The following is a 20,519-nucleotide window of genomic DNA, read 5'->3' as shown; positions in this document are numbered from 1 at the left end:
TATAGCGGGTTGGATAATGGATGGATGGCCCTACTTTACACAAGATTTTGTTAAAGTTATTAAGTTTACAGCTTCATAGTTAACCTTATTTTGTAAAAGTTACATACTGTGACTAGCAAACATTTAGAAGGAAATGAACAATTTGGATTGTAAAGTAAATTTCAGTGTTAATGAGCCCATAAGATGGCTGTAGGCTTTTGCGAAGAGAAAATAAAGGTAAAATAAAATCTACATTGTAATTACTGTTATTTGTAAAGAAAAATATTGTAATAATGTTTTATACATTAAAATACAAAAACTATACTCTTGTGCTTTTTGTGCTTTTTTCCACTTTTATGACTTCTGTTTGAAAATGTAAGAATATTGAGTTACGCTTACTCAAAAAAATTATGGCAATCAATTGCGTAAACCTTTTTAAGTTTATTCCAATTAAAATCTTGTGTAACTTATACATACACCATTTGAGTAGGTTTAAATTATGAACACTAGTTGTTTCAACTTAAAAAAGTAATAATTTTGTAAAAGAAAATGTTAGTTAATCCAACAAATTCTTATCACATTTTTATTTTCACTCAACTCAAAAAGCAATGTTAAATTTACATTAATACCATTGTAGGATTTACTTAAAAGTAGTGTTAGTTGAAAGAACTTAAAAAGGTGAATGCAATTGATTGCCATAATTTTTTTAAGTTTATCCAACAAGTTATTTTTTTCAGTGTAGTGGCACGAGGGTCAAGATAGGAGTGGGCTCAACAGGGATTCACCAACATGGGCATCAGAATCTGCTCACCAAGGTCTCTGAGGTGGCACTGACACTTTAAACAATGAGGACAGACAGTTGAGCTCCAGCCCATAATAGTCGAGTCTCAGCTCTGCAGCTTTCACATTTTTATGGCTTTATATGGTTGGATGCAAACAGCCCTGATGGGCTCACCACTACCCTGGCTTGACTCCTGTTCTTCATTTAACACGATCATCTCTAGTAAGCTAAAGAATAAAAGTACATAGAAATACTGAAAGTAGTTGTAAAGGATAAAAGACATTAAATAAAACAATACCGTTTCAAATATCACAAAAATTGTACTCGTAATGCCATGTCAGCTGTAGATTTTACTGTATTCCTTCAGCCGCACTAGCTTGTGTAATGTTTGTATTTTTTATTTCCCATTAAACAAATCAAAGTCTCCCCGTTACAGTGAAACCGCACGAGCATCTTTCCTGATAAATTATTTCTTTTTTTGGTATTTTCTTAAATTATTTCTAATAAGTCTCAGTATGAGACAAACTGCTGGAAATGAAACCTGAACGCGCCCTGTAAAGTTACATCGTGCGACGCCACTTTAATAAAGTTTGCCGATGACGGCTTTAGGAGAAAGAGGAAAAACACAAAGAACACGCAGAGCTCGAGAAAAATCAGAAATGAACGATGGGGCCGTGCGGGAGCGAGCGGCTGAACAAGCGCGTGCCGGACAGACAGCACAGTTCGGAGCATGCGCGAAATCAAAAGGAGACGCGGCGCGGAAAAGTGCACGAGCGCGAAGTGAGCAGAAGCAATCCCGACTAAACGCACCTCCACCCAGTCAGATGTAGCATTACATTTGACGAGACACCGACCGGAAAATAAATTAACGTAGCAGCAGTTAAAAAGTGCGCGACCCCCGTCATCCACAGTAAACTCCTGATGGTGCGATTTGCTCTGTGTCCTCCTCCACGTAGCGCTCAATCCCCATCACTTAAAAGCTAACCACGCGGCGTCAGGCACCGCCTCACATTGAAAGCCTCTTAGCATGTCGCGGTCTTCCTCATTGCATACATTCCCACCCGTACGCGATCCCCACGTTCGACTTTGTCTCACCTTCCGCACCTATGCTTGATCTTATGGCCGTGAAGAACTCGGAGCACGAGGGTCTCGTAAGAGCAAACTAGTGGTGTGCTGCTGGATACTAACGTGTCGAGTTTTCAAAGCGCCGCTATGATGCTTGTTTGAAATGCGCTTGTCACGTGATTTTGAGGCACGCTAGCGTCATGGCGTCATTGATATCTGCGCAGTCAGCAGTCGATTTGGTCAACAACTCGTCTGCTCAGCTGCTTTGGCTCAAAGCCCAAAAGCCGTTGTCTCTGCAGCAGCTGTAAGGTGTACTGATGGGAGTTCAAATCCTAATTGAGTCTCGCGTATGGTTCTTGCCTACAGTTTAAATATGGACTTTGTTAAAAAACAGTTATGTAGTACTTGTCTGTAAATTAAATATATTTTGGAGACATTATGAGCAATTTACACGGGGCACCTTTTTCCTTGGTGTGTAGTCTTGTCCACCTAGAATCTGTAACAAATTGATGAGCATATTTTGCGTAAGGTAGCACGTATTATAACAATCCAGAATCTACTCTACCCCATGTCGATCATATCAGAGAGGCTAAGAGCACGACACTCCTCATTAAACGTTTTTACTATTCAGTGATTCCCAGATCTGTAGCTGATTTGTATTATTGATTTCCAAAAAGCAATGTGAGTAAAAGTGGGCTCAGCATAACTAATCACAACTGTCTTTAAAACAGAATCAGTGCATTCAGCGGCGTCTTCTGCAATTTAGGGAAAGCCTCGGGATTTTTTGTTAATGAGACAAAAATGATGAAAAGAAACTTTGCAAATTCGTCCAGAGGTGAACATAAAGATCACTCAAGTACTGACAAGAAGGAGCAGCTGGATAAGCACATCTGGAGCCAAACTTTCTAAAAAGCACCTGACTGTGTCAGCAACATCCTTTCCTTGTGAATTCATCTTATCAAAGGGGGGTAAATAAGTAGTCGTCTGAAGTGCAGCACAACAAAGTAAATCATTGGTGTAAATAGAATTCTTGACAGACTAAGCTTTTGTCGTTTCTGTTTTCTTAAACCATCTTCAGTCCCACAATCCCCCGCAGTCACTGACACGTTTAACGTTCTCTGCTCCTCACCTGTCGTGTAACCCAAAGCATCAACACGGAGTTTCATTCAAGGCTTTACCGTCCGTCCTGTCATACACATAAAATAAGACACACATGTCCTCTACATACAAGTTCAATAATAATAATAATAATAATAGTAAACTGGCAGGTGCCTTGTCACCCATTACGTGAGCTTGTCTGCCACCCCTCACTTACATTGGCACGCGTTACACTGGGGGGCAAATACAATGGAGAATACCGACAATGTACTCCTTCAGAAGTGCAATAAATCGACAGTATAAGTAGAACATTTCAGATAAACTATGAATTTTGTTAATCATAAACAATGCAACATAACTATTATATGTGTTGTTACTTTTTATTTATTCTCACCAAACGTTATATATCTATGGGAAATGAACAAGGGTAATATGTTTGTAATCATTTTCACTAAAATACTCTGTTAAAATATATTAATGAGCAAATTGAGACACATTGGCCTTTAGGAAATATCACAAAGCGTGTGCGCTGACATGATGTCACAAAAACAAAAAAACAGCGCAGTCCATGAAACTCATTTCCTCCTTGGTTTTTGACCTTATGATTAATTGTCAATATCATATAAATAAAGTCATTTTAAGAAGATAACAAGTTTGCTATAGTCAGTTCAATAAACGCTCCTTTTAAAAAGTTTGCTTATACAGAATATAAAACAGAATTTCAATGATGCGGGACTCGCGAGTATTAACGGATAATATGTGACATTGAGAAATTATAATTCTTAATAACAGGAACAAGTAAAAACTACGCCTTCCTAAAATGGACACTGTAAATGTAGACATTTTAATAAATAATTTAGGAGACTTGTGTGTGAATTTCAATACCAATTTAAGAACTACGTAGGCTACCTGTTGTACTATAAACGCTACCTCAAGCAGCACTTAACAGTAAATAGTCTAACAGGACAATGACTGACTGTACGAAGATGATGCGCCGCTACAATAAAGGTTCACACTGTCATTCTGCATGTTTAGAAGGCGCTGATTGGCTGAAACTGTTTATAGCGAATTGTCTTAAATTATTAGTGCCGTATAGCGAGCAGAAACGAAAAGACACATTTAGGCATGCTGGACAGTAGTTTGTTTTTCTACAATACAAAGTCAGTACGACACCAGGGTCTCCAAACACACAAACATGAAGCTTATTACGTTTTACAGTGAAACTCTTTACATACACAATATAATTAGGGACGTGTGCCCCCTACCCGAACAAGCTTCATACGTACAACGGCTTTTACGCTTTGAGCCAAAGCAGCTCAGCAGACAAGTTGTTGACCAAATCGACTGCTGACTGCGCAGATATCAATGACGTCATTACGCTAGCGTGCCTCAAAATCACGTGATGGGCGCATTTCAAACAAGCCTCGAAGCGTATCGAAACCTCAGTATCGAGCAGCCCATCACTAGTGGAAGGTGAGACAAAGTCGAACGTGCTGATCGCGTACGGGTGGGAATGGCAGCGGTGAGGAAGACCGCGACATGCTGAGAGGCTTTAAATTTGAGGAGGTGCCTGACGCCGCCTGGTTCGCTTGTACATTTTACGGATTGAGCGCTACGTTTGGGAGGCGGCACCTCAAATCACGAGTTTACTGTGGATGATGGGGGGGGTCGCGCACTTTAAGCTGCTGCTACGTTATGCTATTTTCCGGTTGGTGTCCCGTTTAATGTAATGCTATATCTGACTAGGCGGAGGTGCGTTATCTCGGGATTGCTTCTGCTCTCTTCGCGCTCGTGCACTTTTCCGCTCTGCATCGCCTTTTGATTTCGCGCATGCTCCGAACTGTGCTGTCCGTCGGGCACGCGCTTGTTCAGCCGCTCACTCCGGCAAGTTAGTGCTGCTGGATGGATACAGTAAACTTTACAGCTGGCTTGGCATTGCATTTTATTTTATATTTTTTGCAATATTTGAAATGGTATTGTTTTATTTAATGTCGTTTATCCTTTACAGCTACTTTCAGTATTTCTGTACACTTTAATACTTTAGCTTACTAGAGATGGCCGTGTTAAATGAAGAACAGGACTCAAGCCAATCGGGCTGTTTGTGTCTGACCACATGAAGCCATCAAAATACAAAATGTGAAAGCTGCAGAGCCGCGACTCGACTATTTATTGCTGGAGCTCAACTGTCTGTCCTCATTGTTTAAAGTGTCAGTGCCGCCTCAGAGACCTTGGTGAGCAGATTCTGATGCCCATATTGGTTTATCCCTGTTGAGCCCACTCCTATCTTGCCCCTCAGACCCTCGTGCCACTAGGTGGTCTTTAGATATGATTCCTGCTGAACTCTCTTTTTAAAGGGCATATCCATCTTGTGGTTTTCCACCTCCTCAGATGCTCCATTTCTTTTTCCAGCTGCTTATCTCTTCCTGCTTTGCTGACTCAGCTGAGATCTCCGTGATTTCCACACACAAATCCCATAGTTGCAGTTCACTAGTTTCTGGTTCACCTTGCAGATTATCCACACTTGATGTGTCAACAGACCCTTCTGTGTCAGCAGTGCTGTCAGGATCAGTAAACTATAAATTATACCAAGTTCTGGTTTGCCAGCCCAATCTAATACTTTACCTGTATGCCACCATCTCTATCCACATATCTCACAGTTTGTCCCTTTTTTAGACAAACACAATGACTCCGTCTTAACCCGTGAGTTTGCTCAACTTCAACATTAACATCTTCTACTGGGACTGAAGACTTTAGAGTCTCCTTCTCATCTCCAGTGTCTTCATTATCTGATGTAGTGTTAGATAAATCTCTCTCTTCATCTCTCTCACTGCTGGTGGTATGTCGATTGTCACCTTTATCGTTGACTTTACATAGTCTAGAATGGTGGGCCCTTCCAAGAGCACCTCCACGTCTGACACATTTCACAACTCCATCCTGTCCAATGACATCTGCGGGTCCCTTCCATTCTGCACAGTCCTCTCTTTTGTTGTCCACTTTGTCTCAGATTTATCATTTTCAGAATTCACCTGTCTCTGGAGTGCTCTCCGTATTCAGTCTGAACACTCGGCTTCAGTAAATGCTCTTCTTGGAGTGTGCAGCGCTGGAATATGTGCTCCACTGACACACTCCTAGTGGTGCCTTCTAGGGCGGGTGGTCTGTCCACGAGAACACAAGGAAGATTTGGGTTTCGGCCAAACACTGGCTGATATGAGCTGTACCCATAAATATTGTGCATGGTATTCTTTACCATTAGTGCCCCGTGGCGCTAATCTGGCACTAACAGTCACATCCAGTATTCTTTATCACTTTCTGTATAATTTCTGTGAGTATCTGATTGTGTCTCTCAGGTACTCCATTACCTCAGGGACTTTATGCAGCGGTGGTCTTTGTTTCAATGTTAAAATTCTCTGCCATCTCTCTGATTCCCCACCATTATCACTAAGTAGTTTCTGAGGAGCTCCATGTACTCTTATCTGAGAACGAATGAATGAATGAATTGTCTCACAATTTCTGATGGTCTCTTTGTCTTTACAGAACTTCCTGCACTGAAATGTGTGAATGTGTCAATGATGTGAAGACCCCATACTCCTGCTTGACGTTCATGTCAGTCTATATCCGCAGTTTTATTGTATTCATAGGCTAACAAACCAGCAGCTGCTTTGAGTTTGGGTTTGTTGTATTTCAGGCGACTCTCAACAATTTATTTAAGTAATGAAGCCCACTCTGCCTCTTTGTTACCTGAGCAGTGAAGCAGTTTGTGTAATCGGTTCATTGAAGGAGGTCCACATTGCAGGTGAAGGTTTAACAAAGCCTTTTACTTCTCTCCTGTACTCCTGTTTTCTGAGACTCTTAGAATCTCCCATTCACAATGCTTATCGTTTTTATTTCTTTATCTGAGATGTTCACACAGTAATGAGCAGAGCTGGTTAATTCAAGAGTCACTGGCTGACTAAACATCACTGCTTTGTCATTTTCATTATCTAAAAGTGTCCCTGCCCTTTTTAAGGATGTTTTTAAAAATCTTCATTATTTCAGCTCTCGTATGCCTTTCTCTTGTCAAATGCAGGCAGGATTCTATAATTAGCAGCCATCCTCAACTACGAATGTTAAACTTAAATAACAACACAACACCTTTGATGTTAGCCACACACTTTTTGTTCTTCTCTCCCATAAAACACAACCGTCATGAGTAACCTCCTACAAACCCACTCTCTTCAAACCCTGAATGTCCTACTCCCAGTCAGGATGCAGTCCTGTAATCCCACAAATAGGAGCACATATATAAGATATAGAATATAACAACTGAACAGAATGAAGCTTCCGATGTGCAGTTCAAGTCCAGCGAAGATATCCAACAAAGCCCTAAATATGATGGCTTTAATAGACCTGTCATTGCTGTGTCCAAACATGATGGTGCCATGTAGATAAAGTGTTGTCATGTCTACATGGTGGCACTGAAATGTATGCAAATCCCCTTTAATGAAGGTCTGCAGTGCACTTTGATCACATCTGAATTGTTTGATTCGTAATTTTAAACTGTGAGGCAGAGAAGGAAATCGAGAAAAATGTGTCTTTGAATCAAACCTCATGGAGGGCACTGTGACCCTGAAGTGTGCTCATTATTTTTACTGACTTTATGAAGTTAATTCTACCACTTTTATTTTCACAGGGCTTTCCCGTTTCACATGGCCATACACTGCAATGTCTAATGGGCTTCGTCTCGGGGCTGTCCATGTGAGAAGTGAATCTGAGAAGAGAAGGGCAGACACTTAAAGAGAGAGAAGAGTTTCCCACAGAGCATGGCCTCTGCCAAAGAAGATGGCGTGGATGAAAGAATGGTGGACATTAAAGAAGAGGACTGTGAGTGGCTCATACCAGAGGTTGTGTGCGTGAAGGTGGAGGATCACGAAGACAGAATTTCATTTTTTAAAGAGGAGGAGGAGTGCAAGGGGGTGACTGCTGTCATTAAAACTGAGGATTTGAATGATTTCTCAGATGGTCTTGAAGTTCAAAAGCATGAAACTGAGGATATTTTCAAGCAAGATGCCTGTGAAGAATCTCCATACAGTTTACAGCCCTGGTCTACTAATACGGGACGACTGGCAACACAGGAGAATTCTACAGAGCTGAAATCAGAGTTTTCGGAGTCTGAAGAGAAAATCACTGAGGAAAATGGGAGAGAAGGAGAAGAGTCACCTGGGAGAGTTGGAATAAGTGAGTAATGTGATTAAATATAAAAGAAAGAGAGCAGTTATAAATTCTAACGGTGGGTGCTTTGATGTTTTTAGAAGATTGAAATGAGAGTGGAAAACACGGTTAATTGAACTTGGATAAAGACCACCTGCTTGGGTGCACGATAACAAACAATAGGTTACCTAATAAATGATAAATTAGAGAAACTTGGGTGAATAAGGAAAAATCTAAAGTGTTCATTACATGACTTGAACATCATGAAGCTTTGACTGAAGCTGTGACGTATGTTAGGCCAACCGCGCATTACATACAATGAGAATATCAAAAGTCATATTTTGTTAAAGACGTGTATATTTCTTAAATTGTGTGGCAGTTAAGCCAAAAATGCCCACAAGAAGAAAGAAATAAGAATAAATACCTCACCCTTGTCTACCTGGTACTTTAACTTGGTAGAACATTGACTTAATGTCTGCCCTTAGTGTTACTGGCTCATTTCTAAATCTTGTAAGGTCACCAATGAGAGTGTTAGGTCAGAACCTTTCAATAATTGTTCATTAAGTCAAGTTCTCTGGTAGGTGGCTGTGCAATCAAAGACCACTCAAATCTTATTTTTCATTGGACGATACACACCATGATGTGCAATGCACCACACCCTGCCTTCATTACAATCCAGGCTTTCTTTGGGTACTTTAACCCTTGTCAATAATGTCTTTCATGAAGGCTTTATAGTCTTCATGGACACCTGCATTTTTGCTCAGTTTCTCTTAAGCCCAATAGCACGCTGCACAGCGATTGTTTGCCATTTTAAGTGTTTCATCCTTCAAAGGCAGATTTAAGCAATAGTGGCCACCGACCAGTCTCGTAGATTCTGAGGCTATGCACATGAACTTGATGTCCTCCTGGACATTTGAGAGCTGCACTCTGTAAAATCTGTGTTATACTGTTACAGCAACGTATCTTCAATTTCTGTTTTTGACATTTGATTGATTGAATGTTTGGGCAGCTTACCACTTTGTTTTGTGAGGTCACCTATCTCTTTGTATGGCCCACCGACCACCCATCCAAGTGCAGTCTTCACAACATGAGGTCCACCTCCTTGGCTTGGTATGATTCGTGACTGCTTGAAGATTTCTGGGTTGTTGATTCCTATTAAAAGATCAACTTCAGACTCAATACGAGATAAGATATGCTCACTTCTCGATGTCCTCTTGTAGTGGAGTGCTTTCTCTGTTCACTGGAATGAAGACCTGTGTATAGACCTTTGGCCAATCAATATATTCATCATCGTTGACACCACTGACTTGCAAATCTGATAAGACAGAGCATTTGGTTAGCATTTTTGGATCATCATCATAGTTACTCTTAGTTTGGAGGAATACTTGTGTTCATCTCCCCTGAAGGTGTAACTGTCTCTGGAGCTTTTGAGTACAAATTGTTACTGTACTACCATGGTCCATAAAGTCATATGTTTCTATTTACCTCTCGCTCTTATTAGATTTTACCTTAACAGTAACCACATACTGTACAGTGCGCACTCTTCACCGGCCCCAGTAAAGGCACAAGTTCCAGTCTCAGCTTCTCCTTCAGTAGATGTTGCCACACTGGCTGTAGCTGAAGATGTCACTCCAACCTCTTTTTTGATGTGCAGGATATCTGGGTGCTGCAAAGAACATGTCTGACATTTCATCCTTTCTTTGCAGTTCTTACCAAGATACCCCTGTTTGAGACAATGAAAACATAAACCTTTAGATTTTAAAATGTGAATTCTTTCTTTATGCGGCAGATCTTTGATTTTACTACACTCAGCAGGAGTATGCTGGCCACTACAAAATACACAAGGCTTTTTTAAATGCACAGACATCAGTAACAGTCTTTTTGACTGAGGTTTCTCGAGTCCGCTTTGCAGTAGCGTCAGTAATACTTGTAGTGAAGACACTTCCTGATCTCTGACTGCTCTTCACAGGAAACTTAGCCTTGTCGCTCCTTTCTCTTTTTTCTCTGTGCTACCCTGTGGGGCCTTTTCATAAACAGAATGCATTAACATCTGTTTTAGTTTGGGAAAATGGTTCCAAGGTTTTAAGAGAAAATAAGCAGGCAGGAATCAAAGAGGAAAGGTCCAATACTTCAATTGTTTACTTGTTCAAATATAATATCAGTTACATACAATATAATAGCAATATACATGCAGATATAGGAATTGTACTATTGACTTACAGTAATATATATATATGACTTATACTATACTTACAGTAATATCAAAAGACCCAGAGCCATCATCCTAGACCAGTAGACTGAGGGAGCCCGCGTGTCAGTCTCGTCAGAGGATCAACTCGTGAGCCTGGTCCAATACCGGGCGGTGTGCACGTTCCCCACGGTTGAGCTTCCGAAGAAACTGAGGGCGGAACCTTCCCTTATATACTAATTGAGTGTCCTTACCCAAAATGGCTTACGTGTAAGCAGTGTATACAGAAGTGATCAGTTTCAGCACACACCCTTCCACGGGATGCAGTATTGTTTTTCTTCTACTTGGCCCTCACTGAGATGGTGCCTAGTATCAGAAGACACACAATAACAAGCGTTGCTTGCAATGAAGCCCCTCGAAGTGAAAAACAAGTACATGGCCTTGACTGTATTCCCATAACATTCTGAAACTCTTTATGAGAAAGAAGTTTTTGCACATTCTTTCGCTATCATCCCAAACATTCCAATCTTTGTAGCTGGTTTTGCACTGAAGCGACCAACCCCCCCTCTTACTCCTTTATTTCATCCCTTCTCCTGTTACAGAGAAAACCTTTTTATTACAACATCCTAGCCTGTCAATGTATAAAGACAGTTAGATCGTAAATATCTGCCTCTTTGTCTTCTCTTCCTTCAAGTTTAAAGGCTGTATTTCACCACTTATCTTGTAAGGAGTGTGGGAGCTTTGTGACGATAGTACAGATATGTTGAGTGCTGTTGAATTCATCCCGGTTCCTTGCATCCATACAGTTATGAAGAAAGGTTGCATAGTCTCTCAAGGCCTCTCCATCGTTTTGTTTTATTTGAGGCCACTTCAATGCTTTATCCATGTATCCATCAACTATAAACGTGGTTGCCATAGTAACTCTCAAGTTGATTTCTGGCCTTTTCATAGCCGTGACTTGGTGACAATCGTGCACAACCCTTAATCGTTTCCTGAGCAGGACCTCTTGTGTATTGAATCAAGTAATCTCGTTTATCTTGAGGGTCTTCTAGCACTTCACCTACAGCATGATGAAAGGCTCTGATAAAGTCTGCGTAAGCTAAGTGGTCGCCTGTGAATAAAGGGACTTGTCTATGTGGTACTTCACTATGTGGCGCAGGACAAACAGGAACTGGAGCTTCCTTTTTTTGGGCCATTTCTATGATTGCCTTCTGACATTCGACTTGATTTTGTATGAGCACCTCAGTGAGATTGTGTGTGTAAGTCTGCCAATGGGCCCCTGTATTAGTTACAGATCGTTCTTGTCTGTCGCACTCAAGTTCATTCAGCCTTTGTAGGATGCTATCGAGTGTCGATTGTTCAATTACAACTGTTGTAGGGAGTGATGTTACTGAGGCCTTTAGCTGGGAAGACAAGCCACATTTCTTATCGAGAGCGCACTTTAACTGAGAAGTTTGCAGGACTCTAGTTTCTGTTCAATCTCGTTCTCTCTGAATTGATTGACTAACTACTCGTCAGATGAGTGTGATAAAAGGCTCTTTGTACCTTTTAAGCCATGTTGCTGTAGTGTCACTAAAATGGTCCCGTTTCTTAGAATTTTCTGCTAATGTTGTTTTCTGTTTGTTAATTACGGTTTCTTTACTTAGCATAGATATTACTCTTTTATTCAGCTCTTCAGCTTGACTGTGCATCTCACAAATGATTTCAAACAGCTGCGCTACTTCACTGTGGTTTCCTAGAATGTTTTTAAGGTTTTCAATTTCAGTCTTAAGCTTAGAAAGTCAATCTTGACTTTCCTTTAAGTGATCTGTAAGATCCACAAGCACATTCTCTGGCTTTGAGTCTGTACTCCGATTATTCCTGGTAACTTCACTTGAACTAAGGTTGGACATCGCCATGTTCACAGTAAGTGTGAGTCTCTTATGACAGTGCGTTTCCAGATAAACTGCTTTGTCACAATTGGGACACTTCAGCAAAACAGATTACTTCTTTACAGCAAGGCTTCCATGACTCCTCCACAATGCCTTATATAATATTACAGTCTCTTAAACCTTCTCAAGTTCAGGTACAGCGACCTTGGTTTCATTTACGATCATGCAGAGAGAGAAGATAAGAGCACAGTAACTCACAGTAGCTCAGTTCTTTATCTTTCGTTGCCGAGTTCAGGAGCACAAGCATCCTCAATTCTCAGATGGTAGTTTCCAGTTCAAGTTCAACTCCTCCAGATAGCAAGTTTTCTGATGAAAAGTGTAGCTGTGTTTTTCCCAAAATTACCAAAGTTCAGCAACTCTGACATACACAAAGGGATATAGCAAAAAAAAAAGAAAAGTTCTTCTTTAAACTTCTGTTCAAATTTTATAAATATTGTTTCATTTCTTATTGTTACAAATTCAATTCTAAACATTTCTGAACCATTTAAGAATGGTCAGAAAACTGTATGGCGATCCCATTTCTATGTTGAAAATGTGTCTTTAAGTCCCTGTGCACTGGGACCAGTTCTAAACAACAACTGACTCAGTTAACAAACTGTATCTTAGTTATAGCAAGAAAGTTCTATCTCTTACTAACTTATAGGGGGAATAAAACTATACCATTGTCTATGACTATGAAAAAAATATATTAGTATGGATTTAACTTGAAGCCTAAAGCATTACTTTCTAAGACTGGCTCTTAAATAACCAATTGTGTATCAGATGTTGTACGTTACCTTGGATAAAGGTGTCAGGAAAAATAGTTAAAATGTTTGATGTTATTTCAGATTTTCAGAAGAATGGCTACTCCTCTCCATCTTCATTTGGTCAGCCCTTCCCTCAATACAATGAGAAAGCTATGAAGAAATCAGCAAGAGGATCAGAGAACCTGACAGCAGCCTTTTTGCAGTGCAGTTCTCTCCATGCTACTGGAGTAACACAGACAGAAACCATCAAAACGGATCGACAGCAAGTGGAGAAAGAAATCCAAATTTATACTGGAAAAAAATGTTTGGAATGTGGCAAACAATTCACACACAAAAGTGATCTTAATAAGCATATGAAGATTCACACAGGAGAAAAAACATATTGTTGTAATGAATGTGGCAAGCCTTTCCCAAACATCAAGCATCTTAACAAACACACAGAAATTCACTCTGGAGAGGAGAAACCTTATTGCTGTAAAGAATGTGGCAAACGATTCTCAATGAGAAGATATCTTCAGAACCACAGAAGAATCCACACAGGAGAAAAACCTCATTGCTGTCCTGAATGTGGTAAGTTGTTCTCCAGGAGAAGCTATCTTCATAACCACAGAAGAAGCCACACAGGAGAAAAACCTCATTGCTGTTTAGAATGTGGTAAGTCGTTCTCATGTATAAGCTATCTTCAGAGGCACAAAATAATTCACACAGGAGAAAAATCTCATTGCTGTCCAGAATGTGGTAAGTTGTTCTCAAGGAGAAGCTATCTTCTAAAGCACAGAAGAAGCCACACAGGAGATAAACCTCATTGCTGTTCAGAATGTGGCAAGTCTTTCTCAAGAAGAAGCAATCTCCAGAGGCACAAAAGAATCCACAAATGAGTAAAACCTCATTGTTGTCCAGAATATGCCAAACAATTTTCTGACAAATGCAGTTTTCAAAGGCACTCAGAAATTCATACTGGAGAGAAGCCATATTGCTCTTCTCAATGTGGAAAAAGGTTTTTCAACATTAGCTCTTTTCAAGTAAACACACAAACTCCCACTAAAGTGAGAATGCAGTATGTATGTTCTGAATGTGACAAATGTTATACAAGCCAGAAATATCTTTACAGACATGCCAAAATCCATACTGAAGGAAAATCAAATTGCTGTTCTGAATGTGGGAAACGATTCTTACATTTATGCTTATTTCAGTGCCACATCACAACTCATACTGGAGAGAAACCTTATTGTTGTCCTCAATGTGATAAGCAGTTCTCACAACACAACACCCTAAAGAGTCACATCAGAAGTCACACCGGACAGAAACCACACTATTGCTTGGAATGTGGCAAACAATTCTCACACCTCAGTTCTCTTTATAATCATAGGAGAAGTCATATTGGAGAGAAGCCTTACAGTTGTACTGAGTGTGGAATGCGATTCTCCTATAATGGTTCTCTTCACAAACATAAAATAATTCATTCTGGTAAGAAACAAAGCTGTTCTGATGGTGGCAAGCTTTTCTCAGATAGTACGACTCCTAAAGATCACACGAGAATTTACTCTGGAGAGAAACCTTATTGCTGGCCAGAGTGTGGCAAATGATTCTCATGTCCAAGTGCACTTAGGTGCCACAGGAAGATCCACACTGGAGAGAAGCAGTACACCTGTTCTGAATGTGGTAAAGGGTACTTTTCTAGAAAACGTTTTTGGAGACGAACACAAAGTCATATTGGAGTAAAACCTGTTCTAGAAATGACAAATGATCTTTCCATTGGCTCTTCAAGAAAAAAAAATGAATAAAAATCTTCTGAATGAGATAAAGGACTCCAGTTTCCTGCAGTTAATAAGTACATGAGAATAGTGGAGAAAACAATTAAAGAGGCAAACAGATTGTACAAGTAAGGTAACCTCAGAGCCACATCTGAATTCACACTGGAATACAACACATATTTCACAAACAGCAAGAATCTTCTTCAACAACTTAGAGGTGAAAGAAATCCCTCATTGTTGTCCTAAATGTGGTTAACGCTTTTCAGACAGCAGTGGTCTTCATAGTCCTAAATGACTGTCTTACTTGTGGTAAGCCTCTTCGCTGTTCTGAATATTGAAAGTGGTCCTCCTGTAACAGCCGTCATCAGCATCACGTAACATTTCATGAAGGACTCAGAAACTGTACTGCCAGTACGTCAGCCATACAGGGACTGAACACAACTGAAAATGTTCAATGTAATAATGAAAAAATGGAGAAGTCAAATCAAATCCACAGTGCAGTGCCAACTACCAGGAGGTGCCACTGACAATGAGGGGAATATTTTTATTTCGGAGCTTTGGAGATGGGACCTTATCTGAGTAGCAATGAACTTGTACCATCTCTGGGATGTCCTCTGATGGCTGACGCCTGGGCTGAGTGCAGACAGCCGTTCTTAACCCTGATAATGAAGAAGTCATTTAGTGACGTCAGCTGACTGCCAATGCTGTCCAATCAGATACTGGGGAGGGACAGTCGAGGAGGACAGGAGACTGAAAAGAGAGCCGTCACATGACAGACCAATGTAGAGGGGCTTTATAAGACTTTTACACTAATTTAGGTTATCATTTATAAATGATAAAAGTCTTTACAAACCAAACACATTCATCAGCTGTGTGTCAAGGGTGAGTCCAAAAGTGGGAATTTAAGAAGATCTAAATACAAATAAAATGAAACATTCAGGGTTCAAAGAGAAATGTTTAACACCTGAATAGGGCGTCACAGCAGCATGCTATGGTTAGCACGGGGGACCACAGTTGTGAAGGATATCAATTAATGTGTAGAAGGAATATTATTTAAAATAATAATAATAATGTTGTGAGAAATGGGACACCATAATGAATGCACAACACAATGTAAATGAAATGAACTGATTTTATTTTCTGACAAATATGAGTAAAAGGGAAGACAAAGCAGAAACACACAGAGATCTCTGCTGCCCCAGCTGTTCATTTGATAAATTAACCTAAAAATATAACAGATGTTCCTTTGCTCCACGTCAGGATATCCTGGGGTGGTGTGTGAAGGACGCTGTATACTCCGAATGTGTTGGTTCAGTTTCAGTTTGAGTTCAGCACCTTCTTCATATCGATACCCAAGACAACGTTTCTTCACGTCGAGACTACAAGCTGGAGGTCACAGGAGCTCAATAAACTCCAACAGCAGGATGGACGATTAGAAAGCTCTGCTCTGAGAGAGTGTCAGCTACACAAAGCTTCAGCTTCATTTACTTCACAGAATACTCCAACAAGCAGAAGTGGCCCCTTCTGTACCCCCACCACTGAAGGTCACATTTGACCCCTCACTACTCGCCGTTGGTTCACTCTGGTTGACTTTCTGTATTTTGTAAGTTTATGTTTCATTTTTTGGCCACACTCTTTTTACATTTCATGTCATTGATGTTCTCATAAGTGTGAGTATAGCTTGACTCTTACAAGGACACCGATCTAAAAAGGGCACATTGGCCATGAAGGCAGAAAAATATCCATCCATCCATCCATTTTCCAACCCGCTGAATCCGAACACAGGGTCACGGGGGTCTGCCGGAGCCAATCCCAGCCAACACAGGGCACAAGGCAGGAAACAATCCTGGGCAGGGTGCCAACCCACCGCAGGACACACACAAACACACTTACACACCAAGCACACACTAGGGCCAATTTAGAATCGCCAATCCACCTAACCTGCATGTCTTTGGAATGTGGGAGGAAACCGGAGCGCCCGGAGGAAACCCACGCAGACACGGGGAGAACATGCAAACTCCACGCAGGGAGGGCCCGGGAATCGAACCCAGGTCCCCAGATCTCCCAACTGCGAGGCAGCAGCGCTACCCACTGCGCCACCGTGCCGCCACAGAAAAATATAAAATGTGGAAATCACAAAATGAAGAGGTGACATCGATGAAATACGCTCAGTGGCAGAGGTGACATGGACAAAATCAGAAAGGACAGCACAGAAAAGGCAGATACCGACTGAAAACAAAAGAAGAAAGCTGATTGGTGGGAAGAACTGTCAGTCACTCCTGAGTGGACTGTTGAGGACAGCTGTGGCATGGAGACTTCAGAGTTCATGTGTTTTTTATTTCAAGTCTGTGACCATGCACTGAATAAGTCTGTCATTGGTGCCACATGTGCTATTGTCCCTTTGTCAGTTTGCAGCTCCTTAGGTTGTTATTCAAGAAAAGTGTATACTGTAAATACACCTTTAAAGGGGGAGGTCGTAACACGGACAGGACTGTTGGTGCTGAAGACTGTAGAACCGGAAAAGAATGAGAGAGAGAGAGAGATCGTGTGGTGGAGCAAAGGGAATCAACGAGATAGCGCCTAGAAATACACCTGCTGGAAAAAAGCTTTTTTATGCTCACTCAGTGACACGAGGGAGACGCGGCTCTGAAGACGGACTTTTTTTGGTTTCGCAGACAATTCTTCAGACGGGTAGGACTGAACATTTTTGTTATTGGCTCAGCGGTCCGCGTATTCCGGGAGGCTTTCACTGTGCTCAAGAACAGTAAAGACAGTAAACTTTTTTGGAAAACCTTTTTCTCTTAAACAAGAACATCTCGCCCCTAAACTGGGAAAGCTGGTTTTGATGCTATGTTATGTACTAATTTGTTTGTTTTTTGTCTGTATGTAAAATATTTATGTGAATGTTTTTTCCATCTTCTTTATTTGTGGTATTGCATAAAGTTTAATGTTGAGCTGGGACATGTGGTGAGGGGTCAAATAAAAGGACGAGTATTGGTCACATTGCCCCAAAACATTTTCGATATCAAACTGTTTTGCTCCAGCAGTTTTCTGATTGTGCTGCAACCCCTGGTTTAGTTGTCCTCCTGGGGAAGCGGTACAGATTAGTGGTGTCCCGTACGGGGAGCTGACTAGTATACATCCGTTATCTCCTTTCACGCACTTTTCACCATCATAGTTCAGATGTCTTCTGAGAATTTGGCGCAGGAGGCTTCCAGCCTGAGAGAGGGGCCAGAGAGATGGGTTGAGCTGGGCGAACGTGTTATGATCAGGACGTACGAAGAGGTTAATGAAGCAGCCAGCCTACTGGATCCTCTATACATATCAACAGCTAAGGTGCAAAGAGGTGGAAACATCCTGCCGTCGTTATGGGGTGAGATGCAAGAATGGATGGAAGAGATGTGCAATCAGATCATGGAATTGGCTGAAGGGGCTGCCGCTCGCGAAGAGGCTCTGCATGGATCGTTAGATAGCACCATAGAAGTGATGTGTGAGTATATGAAAAGTTGTGTGCGGCAGGTAGACCAGCGATTGATTGCCTGTCTCCAGAGAAGGGATCAGCAATGGGAAGTCAAGCTGCACGACGTGGTGAGGAGGAGCATGGACACTTATTGTTGGAAATCACGGCAGTCTAACTCAATGGGGAGGTACGGCTTCCAGGGTCTCCATGACTGCTGCACTACGCTGGGAATTCTCTAAATTCAAAACCTCCTCAGCGAAAGTTCTCAGATTTTTGGAACAGGTGGATTCGTTTTTAGAACTCCACCCTTTAACTAATGTGGAGTTGATGGGCTTTTTAAACACATCACTGAGTGGTCCAACGTGGTCTTGGTGGCAGGCAGAAAAGACAGACATAACAGACTGGTCTTCCTTCCGCCCCGCATTTTTAGAAGCATTCCTACCGGGGGATTATAGAGCTGAGGTGAAAGATCAGCTAATGAACACCCACCAGGAGCCTACACAGCCAATCAGAGACTTTGCATACGAATATCATGCGCTGTGCTTGAAATGGAAACCCAGTATGTCAGAAGACGACATCGTGAGGTGTATCCTTGGTTCTTGTAACCCCTGACTGGCTGTGGCTTTACAGGGTATTGAGGGCTCAGTACAATCACTGGTGAAAATCGGTACCTTAGTTGAGAAAGACTGGGCTGCCAAACAAAAAAAGAAGGACCCCTCAGGCAGTAGTTTACCTAGTGGACAGGGTCAATGACAAAAGGACTGATCTGCCGGGGCTGAGCTCACCACTGTGTGGACCCAGTTACCCCTGTTGGTCGTGCCAGTAACTGTGCAGGACATCACTGGGGATGTGGTAGTAGACGCTAGAAGCACTCTTAACTTAATGAAGTGCAGCTTGTGGAAAAAGATTAAAAACCCCACAAGCTGGCCAAGGTGGGTGGTACAATGAGGTTCTTCTTGGGAGATGGGAGGGCATATGGTGATAGTGGCAAAGTCCTGATGCGGTTTGCATTGCACAGTGTTTCCTGGGAGGTGGACGTAAATGTCTTAGAGGATGACTACTTGACCATGCCACTGCTGCTGGGTTTGGACTCCATCATTGCAGCAGGCATGAATTTATGTCCGAGGTTCCGGAGATTACACTCTGCCCAGAGGAGATTTGTTTAGGTTCGAAGAAAGATCTCAGGAAGAGCTGCGGTGGCCCAATCTTTTTTATTATCTGGCGCAATCAGTTACAGAGATGAGTCGTATAGAAGCTAGCACAAGTGCTCAGCCCTGGGAGGTGCAGCCTCTATTGAGAAGTTGGCCGACGGTTTGGACACACAAACTGGGACGCACGGCAGCAGTTACTCATCATATATGCACTGTGGATGAGGTCCCTGTCCGGCTTAGGGCTTACAGGGTGTCTCCAATGAAGAGGAGGTTTATTATAGAACTAGGGGGCTCCGCCCCCTGCTCACTTCGCTCGCCAACCCCTGGTGTTGGGAATGAGAAAGAGCGTGATGTATGAATGAGATATAGAATAGTGTGACGGTGTAGATGATGCAAATAGAAAGCAAACAATAAAGTGTGTGGCACAGTGTAAAGGTTTATTTGAAAATGTCTTTGTACACGCCGTTTAAGTGTAAAAGGTAATTCCAGCTCAGAACATGTAAGGTCATTTAAGATGGTTATTGTTGTGATCAGAGTCAAGTTCGTCAGAGCTTAGAAAGAGTTGTGTCTCTCCAGGAAGTAATGGAATGACTTGGGTATTTATGTTTTCCACATTAATATTTTTTGGACATAATATAGTGCGTTGTGTTAAAGGTTGACCACATGTTGGAGGACGGTATTCTTGAACCTTCACCTGCAGCTTGGGCTGCTCCAGTAGTACTGGTCCGGAAATCGAATGGCACGTTTTGATTCTGTGTCGATTACAGGGGTCTGAATGCCAAAACCCATCATGACGCCAATCCCATTCCTTTGGTGCATGAAATATTAGAATCATTGGGCGGTGCAGCTGTTTTTAGCACTCTGGGTCTTCAGTCTGGTTATTGGCAAGTGTGTATGGGGGAAGACAGCATAGAAAAGACTGCTGTGATCACTCCAGAAGGCTTGATTCATTTTCAGGTAATGCCCTTTGGGCTTAAAAATGCTGGGGCTTCCTTTCAGAGACTGATGGAGCAAGTGCTGAGAGGGTTGATTGGGAAGACCTGCTATGTGTATATCGACAATATCGTTGTCTTCTCTCCTTCAATGGAACAACATCTGCTGGATCTTGATGACATCTTCTACCGACTCAAGCAGGCTCAGCTGACCTTGAACATGAAAAAGTGCCTCTTCTTGCAGTCC

At 41.7% G+C, this 20,519-nt stretch overlaps 1 protein-coding gene and 1 long non-coding RNA gene across 2 annotated transcripts in view; both read left to right on the top strand.

Moving 5' to 3' along the window:
* Window positions 1-20,519, top strand: part of LOC127527841 (tripartite motif-containing protein 16-like) — a 514,766-nt gene that overhangs the window by 273,156 nt on the left and 221,091 nt on the right. The window lies entirely within an intron of this gene.
* LOC127527873 (uncharacterized) overlaps window positions 16,842-20,519 on the top strand; it is a 158,698-nt gene continuing 155,020 nt past the window's right edge. The window contains exon 1 of the long non-coding RNA XR_007935041.1: window positions 16,842-16,909. This is a non-coding gene — a long non-coding RNA (uncharacterized LOC127527873). The remainder of the gene's footprint in view (window positions 16,910-20,519) is intronic.

This window comes from Erpetoichthys calabaricus, chromosome 5, assembly GCF_900747795.2.
Source record: "Erpetoichthys calabaricus chromosome 5, fErpCal1.3, whole genome shotgun sequence".
NCBI lineage: Eukaryota > Metazoa > Chordata > Cladistia > Polypteriformes > Polypteridae > Erpetoichthys > Erpetoichthys calabaricus.
The sequence above is the reverse complement of the archived record's forward strand: the minus strand, read 5'-3'. Positions and strand labels throughout refer to the sequence as shown.